Source organism: Miniopterus schreibersii, assembly GCF_964146895.1.
Source record: "Miniopterus schreibersii genome assembly, chromosome: 11".
NCBI classification, from domain to species: Eukaryota; Metazoa; Chordata; class Mammalia; order Chiroptera; family Miniopteridae; genus Miniopterus; species Miniopterus schreibersii.
The window spans coordinates 16,731,649-16,753,723 of NC_138111.1; the positions used below are offsets into that span (position 1 = coordinate 16,731,649).

General features: G+C 40.9%; 1 long non-coding RNA gene across 1 annotated transcript; it reads left to right on the plus strand.

The window, feature by feature from the left end:
• Positions 1-3,370: 3,370 nt before the first annotated feature.
• On the plus strand, positions 3,371-21,867 carry LOC308563926. Its single transcript, XR_013999867.1, has 4 exons — positions 3,371-3,458; positions 6,829-6,952; positions 14,451-14,535; positions 21,683-21,867. It is a non-coding gene; the product is annotated as an uncharacterized lncRNA (long non-coding RNA).
• Positions 21,868-22,075: the final 208 nt, after the last annotated feature.

The following is a 22,075-nucleotide window of genomic DNA, read 5'->3' on the forward strand; positions in this document are numbered from 1 at the left end:
CAGTTGCTTTTCGTCTTCTGTGGATGGAATAGCTAACCCTAAATTTGTGGCTCTGAGACAACCTGCCAAGCTCCTTGTGTGTAAGCTGGGGCTTTGTGACACCTGCTTAGGTCACTTACAGGCCGTGGCTGTGCCTGTTGCAGATACCCGAGCCGGCCTGGCTACTCACCTCTGAGTAAGCAGGCAGCTTCTCTGATGTTACGCTTATTTTGCAAACTGTGAAGTGATTTCCCAACTCTCCGTCTCACATCTTCCTTCTGTTACAGACCCCACGTCACCGATGATAGTGCCCCCTATTCCAGTCACCCCTGTCACAGACCTGGGTCGTAGCATGAAGTTTGGGGGCACGTGATTTTAAAGTCAGGCACCTCTGGGTTTGACTCTGCTCCCCAACGTGATAACTGCATGATCGCAGGCATGGTAGTTCATGCCTCTCACCCATCCACTCAGCAAATATTTATTGAGTACCGGAGAGGTGCCAGGCAATGTTCTGGGCCCTTGGGATAGAGTTCTTGGAGATGACGGCTTAGCTGGGGAGTTAGGCAACAGACAAGCAAGTAAATCTATGGCATGGCAAGTGGTGGTGCAAGGCATGCAGAGGATGGTGAGTGCTGCAGGGGGTGGGGATGTTTAGGAAACCTCTTTGGGTGCTTGCGAGGAAAGCCTGATAGGAATGCATTCAGGAGGGAACGGAAAGAGTGGGACTTGCGACACCACCTACGGTCCAGCTTTTAGAGACGGTTTGCCCCAGAGGAAGGCAGACACGTGTTCCGGTAGCTGGGAGGGTCAAGGGAGGGTTTTCTTTTAAGACCCAGCCTTTGTGTCTGCTGAGTGCATGGCCCAGAGAGGGAACCTGAAGGTGCAGGGCAGAGGGGGTGCAATGGTTGAGGGAAGCGGAGCTCTGCAGTTGGCAGGAGGGACGAGACCTTCCCCCAGGTGAAGAGCGAGGCCTCCCCGGGAGGGATGCGGGTGATAAGGGCTCACTTACCCACCTTCCTTTTCCTGTTGCTCCTGTTTTCTCAGTGAGAAAGAAAGCAGGCTCATCAGCTGAGAGGGAAGATGGGGAGGAAATGTTGGAGGTTTGAGGACAGAAAATGGTACAGAGTAGTCATTTTAGAGAACAGACTGCAGAATGAATGAGCTACAGGAGGACGGCTGAATCGCCTGGAGGCCCTAGGGACCAGAGGAGAGAAGTGATCATCAGCATAAAGCTCCATCAGTTGCTTTCCTTTTATGCAACACGCTTCCCCTGTTTTTCTGCCGTTTTTATTTTCAAAGGTGTGACACTGCCGTGGCTCGGAGAAGCACTGGGTGTTTCTGCCCCCAGCCTGCCCCGCACCCCCCTTCATAATGTCTTTCCCTTGTTGCTCCTCTCCCGGGAAGTAAGTTGGTGGTTTTCTCTTTTGAATTTCCAGAGCAGCTGGCACACACCTTTATTGCAGCACTCTCCAAGAAACTGCACCCATTTCTTTAGGTTTCTGCTTCCATTTCACCCCTACTGTGCATGAATTTCTATCCCCAGGCCCTAGTTCCAATACCTTCATATTACAGATTTTTAGGTGAATGTTTACTGCATGGAGGAAGGAAGGAAAAATAAAAATTCTGCCTCTTATTTCCATATTTACAGTCCTTCTAGATGTCCTATTTCTGGTATTCAAAGATTACAAAGCAGATAAATAACCCTTTACTTCATGCATCTAGAGATGCAGCAACAGTGATTCTACTTGGGATTTATTCTGGAGATTCCATTTATTTCCTGAATATTTGTTATTTTTCTTCTGGTATGTCTTCATGATGAGTATTTCTTGGCACCCTTTTAACAAGACAAAGTCAAAAAAGATTTATTTCCTAACAACTGTTTTCCTTCCAGATAATGGCAAATTACACAAAACATTTCTAGGTTAACCAAGGCAACTGAGAAATTTTTCCTTTGACCACGGCTGAGGCAATTTGCTGTGGAGATGGCTGGAGGCGCACAGAGGTTCCTGCAGCCAGTGGGGGGCTGTAATTGACTTCAGATGTGCTCTGAATAACACTGGCCATCAGCGTCCCAGAGGTAGATTATTGGAGAGCTCGTTAGCTGTTTCTAATAAAATTTTCTTCAAAATTCCAAGATTTTTTTTTTTCAACAGATGCATATAATAATTCTAGCATGAAGTAGTGGTTCTGAATGAAAACTACGCATTTGTTAATAATTTCTCATTTCCTCCTAATTATGAAAGCACTTCATGGTCTTGGTAGAAAAATTGAAAATTACAGATCACTATAAAGAACAAAATAAAAAGAATCACTGGATATTTACATACATATATTTATCTAGTCGAGATCATACAGAATGTAGTTTTGTATATTAATTTTTATGTGATATTATATCCTGAGCTTTTCTCTTATCACTACAATTTTTTCAAAGAATGAATTCAATATTCTCACAATATTGTATAGCAGTAACACATTACCACTATTATGTTGAAGCTAAGCTTTTATTCAGTGAATTATTTTTGCTAAGATTTCTATTGGAGCACTAGTATTTTTTCAATAGATTTTAAGATTTGTAAGTATGCTTTATACATTAAGGGTATTAACCTTTGTCTTATTTGTGGCTATTCTTCCAGTTTGTCAATTAAGTGTTATGACATTTAAAAAATATTTAACATGTTTTATGGAGTCTACTTTATTAATTATTTGCTTTATGACTCTTTCCCCAGCTTTTACACTCGGAAAATTCTCTTTCCATTTACTTAGACATTCACCTATAATTTCTGTTAGTCCAATAGTTTCAGTTTAAAAAATCACCGTTAATTCACAATAGTTTATTTTGGGATTAAGACATGTTTTGTTTAATATTTATAATAGCTAATTTTTATGTTATTTTCAGTAATCCATGCCAGCCTTATTGGATTACTAATGTTTGAGAGTGCAATTTTATTTATATATTCACCTTTTATATGACAACTTAGCTAAGCTATATTGTTTGCTCTGATAGTTTATTTGAAGAGTTTCTCGGAGTTTCTAAGTGGAAAAAAATACCATGAGGAAATGATTGTTGTTTTGTTCCTTCCTGTCCGGCCTGCATCCCACTTACCTCTCTGCTTCCCCCTGGCTGGGCGGCTGGTGGGAGCGGGAGTAGTGATTGCGGGCGCCCTTGTCACACTCCAGCCTTCCCAAGGCAGGCTCCAGCTTCTCACCACTTGGGGCGATTGTTGTAGACTTTCCGTAGAGTCTGTTTACCAGGTTAAAGAAGTTCACTTTAATTTTTATATACTAAGAGTTCTTTAAAATCATGAATGATCTTTGAATAAAAAGTTTCCTCCTCCATTGAAATGTTTTTATTTCTTTCCTCATTTATTTTGTTAAAGGTGATTGAATTACACTAAGATTTCAGATGTAAATCCATCCAAAACTGGACACCGTATTTATTTTATATATTGCTGGATTCCATTTGATAATATTTTATTCAGGTAGTTTTTAATTTATATTTTTAAATAAGACTGGCTTATTTTCCTTTCTTACAGTACTTCAGTATGCTTTTGGAATCAAGGTTATATAAGCATTATAAAATGAGTTGGGAAATAGTTCTTATTTTTCTATTCTCTGGAAGAGAGTGTTTGGTAGAATTAATCTGCAAAACCAATTGGGCCTCTGTGTGTGTGTGGGTGTGTGTGCATATGTGTATTATAATAATAACAAACTTTATTCTGGTAGCTGGTTTGCAGAGGTGGATATAGCAATGGGATGAGATGATTCCATGCCTGTATATACCTGAAAATCCTCCATTCAAGAATGACAGTCTATTTATCTTTTTTTTAAATCTGGGCTCATGTACCTTTCTTTGGCCAATAGAATGCAGCTATAGTTGTGCTGTGCTATTTGTGGGCCTGAAAGACTGGGCAGCTTCCGTTTTGGTTCTCTTGAGATCAGACACCATGTAAAGAAACTCGTGCTAGATTACTGAGAGGTGAGGGGAGAGAGAGAGAGAGAGAGAGAGATCTATTTCCAGCTAGTCCAAGTCCAATCCTGCCACCCCAGATGAAACACCAGACACAGATCAAAGCCATCTTGGAACCCTCAGCCCCAGATGAGCTGCTGTAGCCAACACAGTGAGAACTAGAAATAAGCTGTCTATTCTGAGCCCTACCAAAATCTCAGAATCATGAAAAGCAATGAATGATATTTGTACTAAATTCTCATATTATACTTGGATCTGTTTCTGTCTCTTATTTAGTGTGATTGATATCATCAGGTTTCTTTTTTGCCCATCTCACATTGTTTTCAATATTGTTTCATTACATATTTCAGCCTGCAGTGCAATTCCCCTTTCTCAGACTTGTTTTTCAAAATAGTGTAGCTATTCCTGTCTGTTTTTTAGTTCAGGTGAACTTCAGAGTATTTTTGTCAATTTTTTAAACCCTTTGGAATTTTCGTTAGCGTTGCATTAAATTTATGAATTACTTTGAGAAGATTATTTTTATGATTATCTTTACAACCTAAATCATGACTTGTCTTTGCATCAATACCTTCCGATATCTCTACATCCCTCAGTGATTTTTGTTGTCTTTACATCTTTTATTTAACCCTCCATTCACTCATTCATTCACTACTAATTCAAAGGACACCTTTCTTATTTTGCAGCTCACATTATAGAATGGCTTTGCATATGAATTCTGTCACCTGATATTATTTTTTCTCTACTTCGCACTCTTTTCCCGTTGATTTTGATATTATTGTGGTTCTGATGTATTAGGGCCCCCTGGAGTCATCCTCTGCACAGTATGCCCCCAGCTCGCTTGGTCCTTGGGCGTCGGCTGCCCAGAGGAGGGTCGGAGGTGGGCCAAGCAGTCCTAGGCCGATGAGCCTGACCCTGAGGTTTCTGTCAGCTGGAGGTTCCTTTCTGACCACATTCCTCTTAGCTGAGCAGCAAGTTCAGTCTTGAAGGGGAACCTTGGCGGTGTGTGGCTGCGTTCCCCGCAGCCTGGCTCTGAGAAACTTGGGGAAGTCATGTCCTTGGCCCTGCCAAGTGGGGTGTCCGAGGTGGTTCTTGTAATATCTGCTGCTTCTCCCTGTTCTGAATTCTCTGTGTTTTTCTCAGCCACAGCTTTCCCTCTTTTCCCTGATGGGTGTTTATTTAACTTGCTTTAAAGTCGCTGGAGAAGGTTGACTTCCAGCTTTGATGTAAAGAGTGACGGCAGGCCCCTCAGCATGGAGCTGTTCTCACATAAGCCGCAGCAAGGCGCAGCCCTCGCAGAGCCAGAGGCCTCATTTCGGGCCCTGGAAGGAGGCCCCAGTTTAATTGCATTCGTAGCTTGGAGGCCCCAATTTAATTGCATTCATGGCTTTCCATTTAATTGAAACCTCTTGGTAAGCCACTACCCCTGCTTTCTCTTTCTACATTGTTTCTGTGGCTTGCAGATTTACATGCAGCTCTTACTCCCAGGCTTTCTGTAAGTAAACAGATATAAAATTTCCTTAGTGCATAGTTGGCTGCGCTTTCCACTTCTCTGCATCCAGAAGATGATGTCTCTGATATTTTCAATGGACACTTTTGTCCTTGGAGCAATTTAATCAAGTCCAGCTGATGCCATCATTTGAAAAAAGCCCATAAGCAAAACAGAATTATTTTTCTCTTTTTACATTACCTGTTTCTCCAATCATCTCAATGAAGTTCTCCTTAGGACCATTATCTAATGAAAGGAAGACAAATTTATAAATGGATATCAGAGTAGCACAACCCCAAATAGGTTTTCATGAAGAGAAATTATGTAATTAAACAAAGTTATATACATTGAATTTCCAAAGATATATCTATTTAAATCCAAACATCTATTTACAGCTAGATACTCTGAGCAACTAATTTAAAACAGTAGTCTGTGATCAAGAGGTTTTAAACACTCTTAGGTAATGGCAACTGTTCATTTTAACAATGCCTACTTAGATTTGGTGCCGCCAAGTTTGCTTTAAAAACAGTGTATGACCTGTCCTTTCCCAGTATTCCATTAGGGCAGTGGTTTTCAACAGGTGTGCCACAAGAATTTGTAAAACATGCAATATCTGACTATTTAGTCAGGGGCACTGACCTCTTTTCCCTTACGTTGTCAAATTAAAAAATTACAACAGCCAACACAATAGCCATCCAGTGTGAGTGAATCAAAATTATACCAATTTTTTTGTCAGATCGGCAAAAAATATAGTTTTTGGTGTGCTGAAGAATTGTAGTTTAGTTATGTGTGCCATGAGATGAAAAAGGTTGAAAATCACTGCATTAGGGTATTACTGGTATATAAAACTAAATCAATAAAGACCCTACAAGCTATGGATAATAGGAGACCATGTTCCAGAAAACAAAAGGAAATTGCACCAGCTGTGGTGACCTAGAAGTTGTGTTGAAACTAAAAGATTATGATGTACACGCGCTCCCCAAATAATGCCACAGAGCATGGCAGGTGGGAAAATAAGGCAGAAAGAGATTTTGACTCACCTCCGCTCTCTGGCCTTACCTCCGAGAGACGGAAGATTCATTGACCAGAGGAGATCAGCCTCCCCCCTCACTTCATATATATGAATTTTTTTATAAGGGTGCCACATATACCCCCCCTCAAATTCCGAGCCCCCATCAGATACCCTCTTTTTTCGCTCATGGCAGCTACCTGACAGTTGCAGGGACGAAAGGAGAGGAATACGGAGATGTGTGCTTTCTCAGGATGTGTGTTTGCTTCAGCTAAGAGGGTGTACGTCAGGGAGGAAAAGGAAAGAATGTGGCGTGTGCAAGGCAGGCTTTCAGGGCTGTGTGCCTGCAGAGTGACACCTCAGGCTGCACCTGCTCTTCTCTTACAGCCAGACACCTGGATTCACACCAGAAGGCTCTGCACATCGGTGTGTTTGAGACGGAGATCTGGTCAGGATGCAAATGAATGGAAGGAATCTGGAGATAATCTACCCATTCTGGCTGCAGGCAAAAGTAAGGTCTAAATAGATGTCTCCTTGTTTAGGCATGAAAAACGAAACAACGTGAGGCCTATAAAATATTCTCAAATTTCACTTTTCATCCCATTATAACATAAGCATTATTAAATGTTATGTTATTAGAAATTTACTTTAAACTTATTTTAATGGCTATGTATTAAAGTAGGTAAATATTCTAATATTTTCTCAGTTATTCCCTCTTCTCAGATATTTGTATTATTTTCACTAACATGAACTAAGATATGACAACCGAATCTGTGATTAAAATTGTTTCTTAGAAGAGAATCCTAGAACTGGGATTATTGGTAAATGATTCCTCCTTTTTAAGCTATCTTGCTATATACTATCTAGTTACTTTCTAAAATACTATAGCGCTGCCCTGCGGGGAATGGCTCAGCGGTTGAGCGTTGACCTAGGATCCAGTAGATCAGGGTTCGATTCCCAGTCAGGGCACATGCCCGGGTTGCGGGCTCCATCCCCAGTCGGGGGCGTGCAGGAGGCAGGCGATCAATGACTCTCTCATCACTGATGTTTCTCTCTCTCTCTCTCTCCCTTCCTCTCTCTGAAATCAATAAAGACATATTTAAAGTAATAATAATAGTAAAGTACTGTAGTACTTTCTGCCACTACCACCCATGTATGAGAAGGCTTATTTTAGTGGACAGTTGCCAGCAATGGGCTTCTTGTGTTTGTTCTCTGTTTATAACATAATAGCTGAAAATTTATATCTTATTGTTGTAACCATTTCCTTAATTAGTAGGAAGTTTGAACATTTGCAATTATTGGAAGCAATGATTATTATGTTTTCTCTTTTGGTGAAATTCCTGATCATGTCTTTCCATTTATTCTGTAGTAAGATGGTACTAGGAAAGATTTTAATGGTTCAATTTTCTTTCCAGGTAAAGGGGGATGACAATTTTGTGGCAGTTGAATGATAGGTTATATCCCTAAATTTAACTATGAAAGCCATAGCATCCTCAGTATTTTTTAAAGAAATATTTTTATTGCCTTTTTTTCTTTTTCTTTTTAGAGAAGGAAGAGGGAGAGAAACATCTATGTAAGAGTGCAGCACCATCGGCTGCCTCCTGCACACCCCCTACTGGGGATCGAGCCCAAAACCCAGGCATGTGCCCTGACCGGGAATCTAACCCGCAACCTTTCAGTGCACAGGGTGATGCCAATCAACTGAGCCACACCAGCCAGGGCCATCCTTAGTATTTTTCAAGGCCTATTTTTATAACAAGTGTCTATGATTGAATATTAATAATTGTAATAATATCATCAATAGGCACTATTTATTTTCTCTATGTGTTTTCATTATTAAATAAAAATATTGTTTTAAGGTAGAACTATATCTTGCTTTGTTAATAGGCAGAAAGAGCGAGGCTTAAAGGGACAGAGCTAGAAATCAAATCCAATATGTATGACTCCAAACCCCGGGCTTCCGTTTTTCTGGTGTAGCGCTTTATCTCATTCACATGTGCAAGTCTCTTTCAGAGGCACTGTGGTCTTTTTTTAGCTGTCAGCATCCTATAAATTTTAGCTGGTTTTCTTTTAAAAATAATAGTAATTTTTAAGAATGGAAGCATAATCTTAAAATTAATCACTGTCCTGGGAAAACTAATAATTTTGGCTGGGTCAATAGTGAAAATAATTATTATAATGACAGTAATAAGGAATGTTTGCAAGGTATTTAATTTCTTAAAAACTGTTTTCACATATCCATATTTGCAACATGTTATGAAATTGAAGTTTACAAAACAGCATGTATGTCTGATCCTACTTTTGTTATAAAATATGTATGTCTTCACTAATATATGCAAATATATGGATAGTCAAAAGGTAAGTATATAGCCCTGGCTAGTGTAGCCTGTTTTCGGTAGGGCGTCATCCCATGCACGGAAAGGTTGCTGGTTCGATTCTTGGTCAGGGCACATGCCTGGGCTGTGGGCTCGATCCCTGATAGGGGACTTGCAGGAGGCAGCGGATCATGTTACGCTCTCACATCGATATTTCACTCTCTCTCTCCCTCTCCCTTCCTCTCTCCTAAAAATCAATAAAATACCTTTAGAAAAACATAAGTATATATTCCCAAATGCACACTGGTGAGTTTATGGGTAATTTGAATTTTTTTGGACTCTTTATTTAAAAATACAACATTTATGTATAATTTTTATAATCACTACACTTAATATTTTTATATGTTTTTAAAGCAACTTAAAGAGAATTAAAGGCAAAGACTAGACTTAAACATTTTTAAGTGGTTAATACATTTAATATATAAAGAACCTATGTAATTTTATCAGGAACACATAGGCAACTTGTAGTGGAATAGTAAAAAATTATGACATTGACCCTCACAATAATCTAAAGTAGATATAACAGATTTAATTTTTTTTTTTTTTTTACAGATGGAGAAACTAGAGAAGTTTGAGTGATTTTTCCCAAACTCAAACAATTAATACCTTATGAAGCCAGAACTAGAATTAGCATTTTCCGAATATGAACAGGCAGCTGTAAACGTCCATTTCTAAGGACAAACAGCCAAATAAAGCAGCTGCAGTCCCTTGTGACCAGAAACATGAGAAAATGCCCCAGAGAGAATGGAGTCAGAACTTGGAAAACCAAGTGGAGATGGGACGCCCCCCCCCCCCCCCCCCCAGGTTGCTGTCTGCCGATGGAACCAGGGCTGTGAGGACACCCTGAAAATCCAGGGGTGTGGTCCTATGGAGAGAGCATTGCAGCTGGCCCGGGGCCTGTCTTTGCCGGGGGTGCTGCAAGTTACCCCGAGAGGCACCAGCCACAGCCGTGAGAGCGCGGCTTCAGGGCCAGGCTTTCTCCTGGCTCACATAAACGCGGCCCAAATGTGCGGCCCCAGAGCCAAGCCTCCATCCCCCACTCCCACATTTCTGTGGAAATTGTTAGTTACTTCAAATGCAGTGGCTTAAAATAGCTCACTCTGCTCTCCAGCCTTTCCTTACTCTCTTGTGCTTAGGTAGCAGCTCCCCCGAGAAGTCATCGCCCTGAGCTCTCCTGTCCGCAGGGGCCAGCGCTCAGGGATCGGTCAGGAGTCCTTTGGGCTCCCTGGATCTGGGACAAGCGACGGCACCGGACTCCTGTCCTCACCAGTCACAGGACAGATGCAGATGCACCAGGTGATCCAGGCCCAGATGTGCTCGCTCGTGTGGGATCCCAGAGGCGAACCAGGGAAGTCTCAAGTCCCCAGCCAGCATGGTCTAGGGTGTAACTTTTTAATGCAAGTTTGGATCTGGGCCGAGAAGGAGAGCGAAATTACAAGCTAGGAAATTTGGGTGGAGATTCGAAGATCATTACAGTCAGAGTCGGTCACAGGGGAGATAGAGGGAAGAGGAAAAATAGAGTCATTTTCAAATAAAGAATGCAGTGTCTAGTGTCTTGTTAAGGGTGACAGGAAAACTTACGTACACTTTGGAGTTTGTTTTGTTTATGGGCTGTTCAGCATCCATTTCAGTTTCTTTTGGTAACAGCATCTGAATTTCTACTTGGAAATGATATCCCCCAAATACAGTCTAATGGTCAAGGAAGGCCACTTGGAAATTCTCTGCCTGAAATTTGACTTATGAGCAGAATGATGAAAGGCTGTTCATTATTGGAGTTGACTCATTATAGCATCAGTCCCTGGGGCAACCCTATATTCCTGCTGCTTACACTCCCTGGAGCAGCACGGTAGTTTAGGGTCCGTGCTCTGATTCCATCCTTGCTTCAATCCTGTGAGCTGTTGTTTTTTCTTAATCTTTCCAATGAATTCCCTGTTTGCTTAAATTAGTCAGTCTATGGTGATCACAACCAAAGGACCTAATGCACTCTTACTTCAGATTAGGCAAAGTAATTCAAGTTGAGCTTGTGCTGTTCACAGAACTAGCACTATACTGAAACTATCTGGCAATTCTATTTTTGAGAGGAGAATGAAGCTGTAACTCCAAAAAATTAAGACGATCAGGAGCGGAGGGGGTCATTGGAGGCAGGAAAGTAATATACTTACTTCATAATTTATTTAGAACTGGGCCTGAGAGTGTGAGTTGATTCCCCCCCTCCCCAGTATTTTGTTATGAAAATATTTTCAAACATATAGCTACACTGTGCAAATTTTACAGTGGACATGCCTATCTATTCTGTTAGACGTGCTTTGTCATGGATTTGCCCGTCCCTCCACTCACCTGTTTATCCATCTTATTTTTGAAGATGCATTTCAAAGTAAATTGCAGACCTCAGTATACTGACATTAGTGTACCGTAGCATGTATACATCATATATAGATAATTATGTACACATGTCATTAACAAGAACTGAATGTGAGTTTATAGTCTTTTGATGTAACACTTACATACAATGAAACACACTGGCCTTAAGTGTTAATTTCCTGAGTTTTAACACTTGCATACATTTGTATGGTCCAAACCCCTGTGGAGATATAGAACATTACTTTCACCCCAGAAATTTCCCGTGTTTCTTCCTAGGCAATCCATGCCCCTACTACCCTCCCCCGCTAAAGTCAGCCACTCTGATTTTTTATCATGGAGCTGATTTCCTATCTTTGGAAAACAGGTGAGCCAACAAGACAGCAGCCTGGGTTGCAGAGGTACTAAAACATTACTGGAAATAGTAGCTATATGGAGAAAATTGTATTTAGTACACTACTCTTGGGTAGAGTTCTGTAGGTGGTTGAAGAGTGCTTTGCTTAGATAAGCACTTGGAGTGGGAGAAATTGGCTTCTAGGAAGCACGCTCTAGTTATAGCCAGTGGGTCTCTGGTTCTAGGAGAATGCAAGAGAAGCTGAGGCCTGGGACCCAGCATTCGGTGGGTCTCTCCTTTAGGTAAAGGCTGCACACATACCTAAATAACATCAGCTTGAAGGTACACAAATGATTAGCTACTTGTGGTGTCTAATGATCTGTAAGCGTCTTCGGCTGTCGCTGGGCCTGACATGAAAGGGAAACATGCTGAATAAGTGTAGGGCAATTCTGCTTGTTACTTTAGTTCCTAACAGGGAGATACATACTAGACCTTACTCTTGTCCATTTCTACAGAACTCTTGACTGAGAAGATTGGAAAGAGGGAGGAGGAGAGGGTGGAGTTTTAAATTCACAGATGGTAGGTAGGCTCTGGACAGTAGAAGGGGATGGCCAGGAGTGAAGGCTCAATATCCTCCCTTATCTCTATTCCTTTTTCTCAGGGAAGGTTCCATGATGGTCTGTGATTGTCACAGAGTGATGATGCTCCAGATTCTGATGTTTTCTGTCTACTTTTCTGCTAATATTTCCTGCCATTTAAAAAATACATATATCTTTATTGATTCCAGAGAGATGAAGGGAGAGGGAGAGAGAGAGAGAAACATCAATGATGAGAGTCACTGATCGGCTGCCTCCTGCACGCCCCCGACTGGGGGTCGAGCCCGCAACCCGGGCATGTGCCCTGACCGGGAATCGAACCCCGATCTCCTGGATCATAGGTTGACGCTCAACCGCTGAGCCACACCAGCCAGGCTTTCCTGGCATTTTGTACTCATATTGCTGCCTATTTTACTTCTTTAATTTTATATGTGATTCCAAAAATTTTGTGCTATGTTAATGGTATAAGTAATACATATTTCTCCTTATCTTTATGCATACTACCACTTATGAAGATGCCATACTTACTATACGTTTATCTGTATTCAGTGTTTTTTTAAACACAAAGTTATTGATGTCACATATTTTGAATCAGGGCGTTAGAACAGTGATCGTAGTACCATGAAGACCCCAAAGCATCTGGAAAAGTAGTTTCTGTCTCACTGATTGCCTATTAAAAGAATTTATTGGTTTGTAACCCAGAGGTTACTGACCTCTGCAGTTGTCAGAAGGAGCACTTCCCTTTAATTCTAAATGAAAGAATCTGAGCCCTCATTATGTTTGACCACAGGAAAGCGAGGCCTTTCCCATTTTCTCCCCAAGGACTCCAGGACTCCCTGTAGAATACGTGAGTATTTCCCAGATCATTCCTAGATTTCACTGTGGTTGGGCCAATGAGCTCCCTCTGGCCTGCATCTCTGATCTTGGGATAGTAACTTATTATTATTTCTTAATAGGCTTCCTCTCCCTCTACAGCTTCAACCTAAATATGGACATAGGACCACTGATTAATGCCCAAGCTGCAACAATTAACCAAACACAACTAGCAGTACTAGAAAGGTGAGATTCAACATAGAAAATACTGGATATTAGATATCAGTATTTCCAAGATTTGTAAACTAAAACTTATTTTCAATCCCAGGACCCTCCAGGACCTCTATCCTGTTACCACCACCTTATTACCAAGTTGCGGAGCCCCCTAAATGGGGTCCCTTTGACCTTGTGCTCTGCAAAGCAGACTAGGCCTGTCAATTCTTCTATAGCCCAGCGAAGAAAAAAACCCTCCCTTTCCTCACTCCACCACTTAGTTTTAGCCCAATATCCCAATCACAAAACAAACAAACAAAAATGTGTAGGTAAACACCTTTGCATATAATGAAGCCTTCATAAATTTTAAAGAGTGGATACTAAAAGACATAGCTTGATTTTTAAAAATATGTTAAGCAAAATATCCATCAATAAGGAAATTTTAAAAAATACTCTATGAAATAAGTATTGATTCAAAGTTGAAATGTAAATACTAAAGTAAATATGAGAATAATATAATATATGATAAAACATAACAATGTTACTCAGCGTCTCATAAGTCACAATCATAAGTCATTGTGATTTGGAGAAAACTCCAAAGAATAAATCTAAAAATTACTAGAATTAATAAAATAGCTAAGTAAAAGGCCTGAACTAAAGAAAAATATGTCCAGAATTAAATGTTTTAAACTACTTGGGAGTATAGACTAGCATAATTTTTGCCATATACTTGACTCCCCAAATATTTGTCAATTAAATAAAAATGCATGAAAATAAGCTTCTAGGACTGGTTATTTAAAAGTGGTTTGTGAGTAACATTTTTCATAAGAAGGTGACATTGTACATAGGAAGGTAATTGGCGTTTGTGTCAGATTAACCGCGTTCCCTTCCCTGACAGGGAGCCAGGTTGGTGGGTGTAGTAAATTGAGAAGATGTGGCATCTTCTCTCCTTCAGTGAGGTGCATGACATTGCCTCTCCCACATACCTATACCAACAGAGAGGAATGCAGCCTTCTGCAGATCTCAAACAGAGCCCCGTGGACGCTAGCTTTGACTGCCAGTTGTTGGACTCTGTTCTAGACCCATTCCATCAGAGTCTCTAGAGGCGAGTCCAAGGAATCTTCAAGCTACCAGGGCGATTCTTGAATGCCCAAAGCTCTGAGCACCTGTGGGCTAGAGGCCAGAAACATTATGGGAACTAATTAATGCATAAGGAGATGTTCATATTACTTGTATTCTGGGTCCCCCAAGACATCCTGATAATAATGTTCATCAGTGACTTGCATCACGATCTAAGGATTTTTCCTTACAAATTTTCAGATATCCAGAGCCAGCCAAGTTAGTGAGTGTATCAAATACAAAGACTGGGACAACTTGATTGAGATGAGAGCTGATGGAAACAAAGGTAAGGCCATATACTTCATTCTAAATGGGAACTGCACAAGGCATAAGACAGAGACAATTTGGCTTAGTAGTACTGGTTGTTAATAGGTCATGAGGACTTTAGTCAGTAGCTTTGATTCAGTGCGAGTCAACATTGTGAATTAGCTGCCCCAAGGGATACATGAATGCAAACAAAGTAACCAGAATAAAAGGACAGAGACCTTTATCTTGTGCCAGTCAGTCCAAATCGTATGTATTCAGGGTAGGTGCCAAACTCTATAAATTTACCTATATTCAGAGAAGAAAATCATCCAGGCTGTGTATATATAGCCCAGCCTTTGTCCAGTAAGCCACTGTGTACCCCATTAAGACTTCGGGACCCCTCCTCTGTGCAGTTGCTTCTTCTCACACAATAGGTCACAGTGGCTCAGCTACAAAACTGTCATTTACTCACCCATTTTCCACACTGGCTACATCAAGCCTCCTCCTTGCTTTCCTCCCACCCTGAAGTCTTGTACAACTAGCACGGTGAAATGTGGGCCCTGCTTTATGGGAGGTACAGGCTGGGCTTCTGGTCCGAGGCGAGGGGCACGGACCTAGCTTCTGTTAATAAACTTGGGCCAGTGTGTGAAGATTCTCCAGGCCCAGTTCATACATGAGCAACATGTTCCCGGTGCTTAGTCTTACAGCGTGAACCCAGTGCTGGCTCGGCACAGCGCTGGAGTCTTATGGTTTCAGCTCCTTCCACCATCAGGCACGGAAATCCCAGCCCCAAGGGCCTGTGTCTCCTCTGGGTCCTCTCTGCACTTCCTGACTTCAACTCCCACCAAACACTGTGAGGTCCTCCTCTGTTTCTCATTCCTAAGGCCTCTCTCTTTCTCTCTCTCTCTGGCTCTGTGTTTTAACATTTTTATTTACAATTGAATATAGCATTCACAGTGACGAGGAACTGGAGAGGATGATTTGTTGTGCCTGCATTCTTCCATCTTGACCTAGAAATCTAAACCTCTCTTTTGGAGCAGATGCACTTTATTTGTAACAGATGTAAATTTATATTTGTTTGTGTGATTATTTGATTCGATTAATGTCTATATCCCCCATTAGATTCAAAGCTTCGCTGGGGCAGAGACCCTGTCTAATTTGTTTACCCTGTTCCTCAGCACAGGGCACAATTCTCACATTTTATAGGCATTCAGTAGTTAATGAAATGAATAGTTCATTTTATTATTATATATGTAACAATGTCTTTTAGCAACCTAAACCAGTGCCGTTCTCAGAACATTCCTCTTACCTCATCCACCTAAAATTTTCCCTCCCCTAAGACTCATGCTGTTTGGATCAGGCCAGTCTCATCTTCTGCTGCTTGTCAGCTTCAGAATGAGTCACTTACAATTGGAAAAATATACTGTCATCATCGGAAACCACCCTTGAAAATCCTTTAGGATGCCTTGGGCTACAACGCACAGAAAACCCCAGTTTAATTGGCCTTAAAAGATAAAGGAGTTTATAATCCACATAATAAAAGTGAAAACCTAGGGTAGCTTCAGCCAGACCCATCAGGGCTGATTCTGTTTTTCTGTAATTCCCTTGGGCTCTGCCTTCCTCTCGGTATTGACGTCATCCTTAAGCTGGTAGCGAGACACCAGGACATGACAGCATGCAAGGGGGGAAGAGGGACTGAGTATTTTTCCCTGTGTCTCTCTTGTGTCGTAACAAGAAACACTCCCAGAGGCCCCCAGCGGGCTCTCATGGCATCAGGACCAGCCTGCGGCCTGGCCCCAAACCTGCTCTGAGGGAGGCCGAGATTCCCGGGTTCAGCTCGGTGAGCCTGAGCCTTTCGGACGGTTGGCAGCGGGGCCCAACCATTTTCGCTTCATAACTACGTTCCGAGTGGAATCTGGAGTTCCGATTCTGATTGCACGCCCCTTCTTTCATCTTTTCCACGTCTTGGCCCCCATGCGGCCTCTCCGTGTCCTCGCTGACTCCTTTGCCTGTCGATACAACTGTTTTTCTAAGAGACCGGCCCGAGCAGGCAGCAGGGCCCCCGCCCTGCGCAGCGCCCGCAGGCCTCCGCGGCTCGCGCTGTCCCTCCCCGCAGCTGGGCTTCAGCCCGACGGCCAGGGTCCTCGGTGGGGCCTCGGTGACTCTAACGACTTGCTGTCTTCATTCCTTTTCTCAAGGCGCCAGCTGTGCTGGGAGGAACGGCATAGGTCTAGGAGTTTGTATTATTGTAATTTCATAGACGTGAAACCGAACATGGTTCTGACTGCCAAGCTGCAGTTTCTTGCTTCTTTCAGGCCAATTCCTTTTACAGATAGTGGATTGCATCCTGACTCACTAAGCTGAGTGACCTTGGGCAAGTCTTTTAACCTCTCTGAATCTCAGTTTACTTCCTCTCTAAAACAAGAACAATAGTACTTATGAGATTGTTTTAGGATTACAAAGGTAATGTGTGTATGCAAAGCAATTTGAATACTGCCGGACACATAATACTCAATTAATGCTGACATCGTCTTAATGGCAAATCCTAAACTGCTCCTCTTCTTATGTCCTCTACTGTGAATCTTCTTCCCTCCTCCATTGCCGTTTACTCTTAACAATTGTTTTGATTTTTAGAGGCCAATATTTGTGGATCCCCTGGTTTCCTTTCATCTCCAAATAGACCGGGGACTATATTTATTTTTTATACCCTCAATGGCTAGCACACGCGTGGCACATGAACATATCCAGTGTTTGTTCCATTGGATTGAAAATGTTCTTATTTTTTATGTTGATTCCATGAGATTAAGAAAAAATAAGGGGGCAGGAATCACAATGCAGTAACTGAAAATTAAGCTAAATATTTGCTTCTGGTAGTTGCTGGGGAAAAAATCCTTTGGTATTCAAAATCTGCCCGCAGGAGACTTGGGAATCAGATGTCTAAACGAAGAGATTCATTTAGCTCTGATAATTAGCAACATAAACAAAAAACAGATGAATAAGCTGGCTTTATTTGTAAATAACATTTATGGTCCAAATAATTTCCTCTCCGTGACAGAGACTCCCCTACTCAATATTGCAACATCTCTCAACATCTCTCAATATTGTTTGGTTTATAAACAATAAAACCAAATGACTACAGACAATGGTCAGTGGTGTTTTATGATAGCAATACGGAGGGAGAGCAAACATTCCCTTACTAACTAAACATAACCAAACAGGCAAAGTCATTTTAACCTTTCTTGGGGCAGAATAGGAGTGTAATAAATGTGTTTTGTAACATATACCCAAATTGAATTTCTATGGCCATTTCTGACAGTAAATTAAATTTCTTTTCATGAAATAAGCTTGGATTTAGGAGAGAACATTAGAATGATGTTATTTTCTTGAGGATATTTATTCTGCTAGATGTGTTTTAAGCTAAGATCTTGGTATGGAAATTGAGATTGGGATTTTAGTAAGGGAAGCTTGTGGATTCAAACTCCTCTGAAAAGTCATTTTCTCAACAACCTCCCTGCCCCTCCCCCCCCGAAGAATGTCTGTTTTATCTGTGTTCCCTCAGAGGTGAATATATACACTTTTATAAGCCACTGATCTTCATGAGATTTTTAGGAAGGAAACAGGCCTCTGGTAATTTCTCAAAGGTATGTATATTGGCAAAGTAAAATCAAACTGGTTATGAGCCAAACATCATACCTTTTTTTAAAAAAAACTCTTCAAGAGATTATCTACCTTCTACATGAAAATTCATGTACATATTACAGTGACCCATTTTTAGCAATTTATCTTTAAAGAAATACATACAAATGCCTGGCACAGATGTGCCTCACCCTGACAGCTCTACTCTCTGTGGGTCTATAGACTACCCTGTCCATTGTCATGGTATTCCATGCAATATCTCTTCTGATGAAGAAATGGTGAAAGAAACATGTCCAAGGGTATGTGCCCAAGAAATTCACTAGTATTACCATGTACCTCATACCTAGAAGTGGTGAAGGACCCTTTAAAGGGAACTAGGAGACAAAATCCTGAAAATTAGGATATTATCCTGCAGGATGAAGTGTATGCTTTAAATCAGCCTTAATATCTCATCACATAATTCTTTAGGCTTTTAAAACATCTGGTCACCCTTTCTCTCAGAACTATAAGATTTAGCTCCTTCTAGCCACCCCTTAATCTCCTTGAGCATTCTTCAGTAACTCTCATTCATGTAGAAACAAAAATCATATATCTAAAGTACCTCAAGTACCATATATTGGTCACAATCAATAACAAAAACTTGTTAAAAGTCTTTGGTGGTTTGACCAAAACAATACTAACATGTCTCAATACTGTTGTGCTATTATTATGTTTCATCAAAATGTATATAAACTCATGAATATTATTCATTCATTTAAAAATAAACATTATATTAATGTGAATTTTCTTCTTAGGCCCAATTCATGCTTTTTTGGTGCCTTAATTCAAATTTGTCTGACGTTAATATTGCAACCATTGCTTTATTTTTGCTTGTATTAGCTTGATACCTTTGACCATATCTTTATTGTAGCCACTTTGTATTAATTTTACTGTGAATTTATTTCATATAGATGGAATATAATGGGACTTTGTTTTCTGACACATCTGAGAGACTATTTCCTAGGGAAAGTGATTCAATCTACCTTTATTACAGTTGATTTATTTTTTCTTATTTCTGGAATTTTTGATATTTTTCTATCTGTTCTTTTTCATTTTCTATTTTTTCTGTCATTTGCTCTATGGACTGTGTTGGCTTTTATTTCTGCAGTGCTTTGGAATTTTATTAGTGATTGCTTTGATATTTTTCAAAAGCATCCTTTACCTTCTGTTTCTCTGGCTATCAGAGATTTGGGTATGAAGCAGTATCCCCCCCGCCCACACATACTGTTTTATTTTACTTTTTATCCTTCATGTTAGCTGCTCCCTTGTATAAAAATAATACAGAGGCATTAACCTGAATTTTTCTAAAAAGTGCACATAGATGTTACATTATATATTTGCAAGTATGAATTTCCTGCCTTTGTTCCTGACAGGCAGTTTGGCTACAATCAATTGGATGTAATCACTGGTTGTCTTCTGGTATTTTGTGGTCAGCGGGCATATATGAAGTTATCAGATAAGATAAACAATGACTACAAAGAATCTAAAAACGTGGTACTTAAATTCTACATATGAGGAGAAAAGGGGAGAATTGGGAGTGTGGAAAATCTAATTAATAGAGTAGAATAAAAAATGGATGTGTTCCTGCAGAATGCACCAGAAAAAGGTGAAGATAAAAAAGAAAGTGATTATGTGGAAGACAGAACCAAAGATTCCTCGCAGCAAAGCTGGTGATCCCATTTACAAGACTCAGAACAAGTAGGGACAATTAAATTGCAAGAGAGCAAAATGTTCCCAAGCAAAATTAATTTTAAAAAAATCTATAATCAATCAGACATATCTAGGAAACAGTTTTTAATGAAAATAATGAAGACAAAACCCCTGCATGTTTCTAGGCATCTCCATTGGAAGCTGCTTATCTGATTTAGTTTTGATTTGGGATCACATTTCATCTTTCCCTCCAGTGCCTTCATAGTCTTTTTAGTAAGAAATGGACAAACTAACCGGGGAACTGTAGCCAGATGTCATTATAATCTGGAAGTGTTTTACCAAATTTTTAAAAATTCAGGCAAGGTTTGGTTATTTTGAACTCTGTTAACTGTCCAAGACACAGCCATTACTCCTTGTAATTGGACATTATTGACCAACAGGTGACGTTGGTGCCCTTTGACTGTCTCAAGCTCTCCTGCGGCTTCTACTTGTTTCATTACAGAGATTCCAGGTTCAAATGAGATGCGTAGGGTACTGAACTCCAATAGGATGAGACTCAAGCTCTATTTGCAACATTGAACAATCATCTATCAGCAAAGGGAATGGAAAAAAAAACCTGCCATTTATATAATTTCCCTAATTCTTGCATGCTCTTGGATACACCAGCCTGGACTGGTGTTATGCATCTTGTTCAAGCTGTTGCCTTAAGGATTTTGTATTTAGGGCAGCTTGGCATACGAGTCATAGTTAATGGTCTGAAACTCTCAGGCTTCACGGGCCTGGGGTTCTGGGCATCTCCAGGGAACAGCCACGTTCTCCCAAGACTCGGACTGTTGTTCATGGGAGGGGAGCTGTGTGCTGACCGGGGCCCAGTGTGTGGGGACTCGGCTGCAGCAGCTACTACTCATCACCGGGGACTTGGAGAAGACAGCCTCCTTCCAGCAAAAGCAAGCAACCCAATAAAACATCTCAGCCCTCCAGGCGACCCCATCTCTGTGCACGTTAGCAAACAGGTCACGCGGAGGGGCGGCAGGGAGCACACTCCTGGTGGCGGGAGGCCTACCCTACCATTCTTTCTTACAAAGCTTTGATACCGGGACGCACTTTGCAGTCGCAGTCAGCGTGGTATAACCTGGGGGTGACAGGAATCCCTTGCAAACCTGCTGGGATGCTGTCCCAGGGAAGGAATTGCGGCGCACAGGCACTGAGCTGGGGAACGTACTCTGTCCTGGGACCAGAGCACGTGGGGCCCAACCTTGGCCCTAAATAGCTGCATGTACCCATTCACTTCTTTCCTCGCCTGTTTCCTCAGCTCCGAAACATAATGGCTGAGCTGGATTACTATGATTAATCGCCATACGGGTAAAGCATTTACAGTGCTGAGCCTAACGGGGCTCAATAAATGTAATTACAACTCTTTCCTTGCTTCAGCCTCGGAGGAGACACTCAGGGTGAGGGTGCTCTTAGCTGAGTCTGGGAGCAATTGGGAAATTGCCTCCAATAGATCAGACTTTCCCATCTGTTTGTTTATGGAAATGCACGTGGCTGCCCTCTGTGTGTGTTTGTTCTGATTCAATGATTAATTGCTGGGCATTCTGAAGAAGAAAGACAGATGTCTGTAACTAGTGTGGGTAAGGCGATCTTCAAGGGGGATTGTGTCCTAATTGCCTCAGATATATTTTTTCTATTAAAGAAGTAAAATATTACTGATACAGTCGAAGGCCATCTCTTCTTTCCCTTCCCTCTTAGGCGAGCCAGTATCTTGAAGGTCTCATGCATGTCTTAAATCTTTTATCACAAATGTGTATATCCATAAACATAGTATTATAAATATGAATAACAGCCATTTCCTCATGTTTCAGATTTAAAAGAATCAGACATCATTTCAAGATGAACCAATTCAGGATGAACCAATAAGCCGATGTATCACTTAACAAAAATGTGGGAGGAAAATATACCAAATGCATTATATTTAAAACAGATGCTCTAGTATCTGAAGTGATTCAAATAAAAGAAAATTTTAAATCACAGAAAGAAAAAAAAAAACACAGGAAAAGTGGTCACCTTTAAAAAACATTTGTGTTACTTTATATTTCAGGAGGGAGACATGTTAAAATATTTACTTTGGTTAAAACTAATCAAGTATGGAAAAATTGATACTAAAGAAGGAAACGGAGTAAAAGGAAACCCAATGAGGCTTTTTTACACTTTGCATCCTGAGGACTATATTTCCCGGCATATGAGTGAAAGGCTGT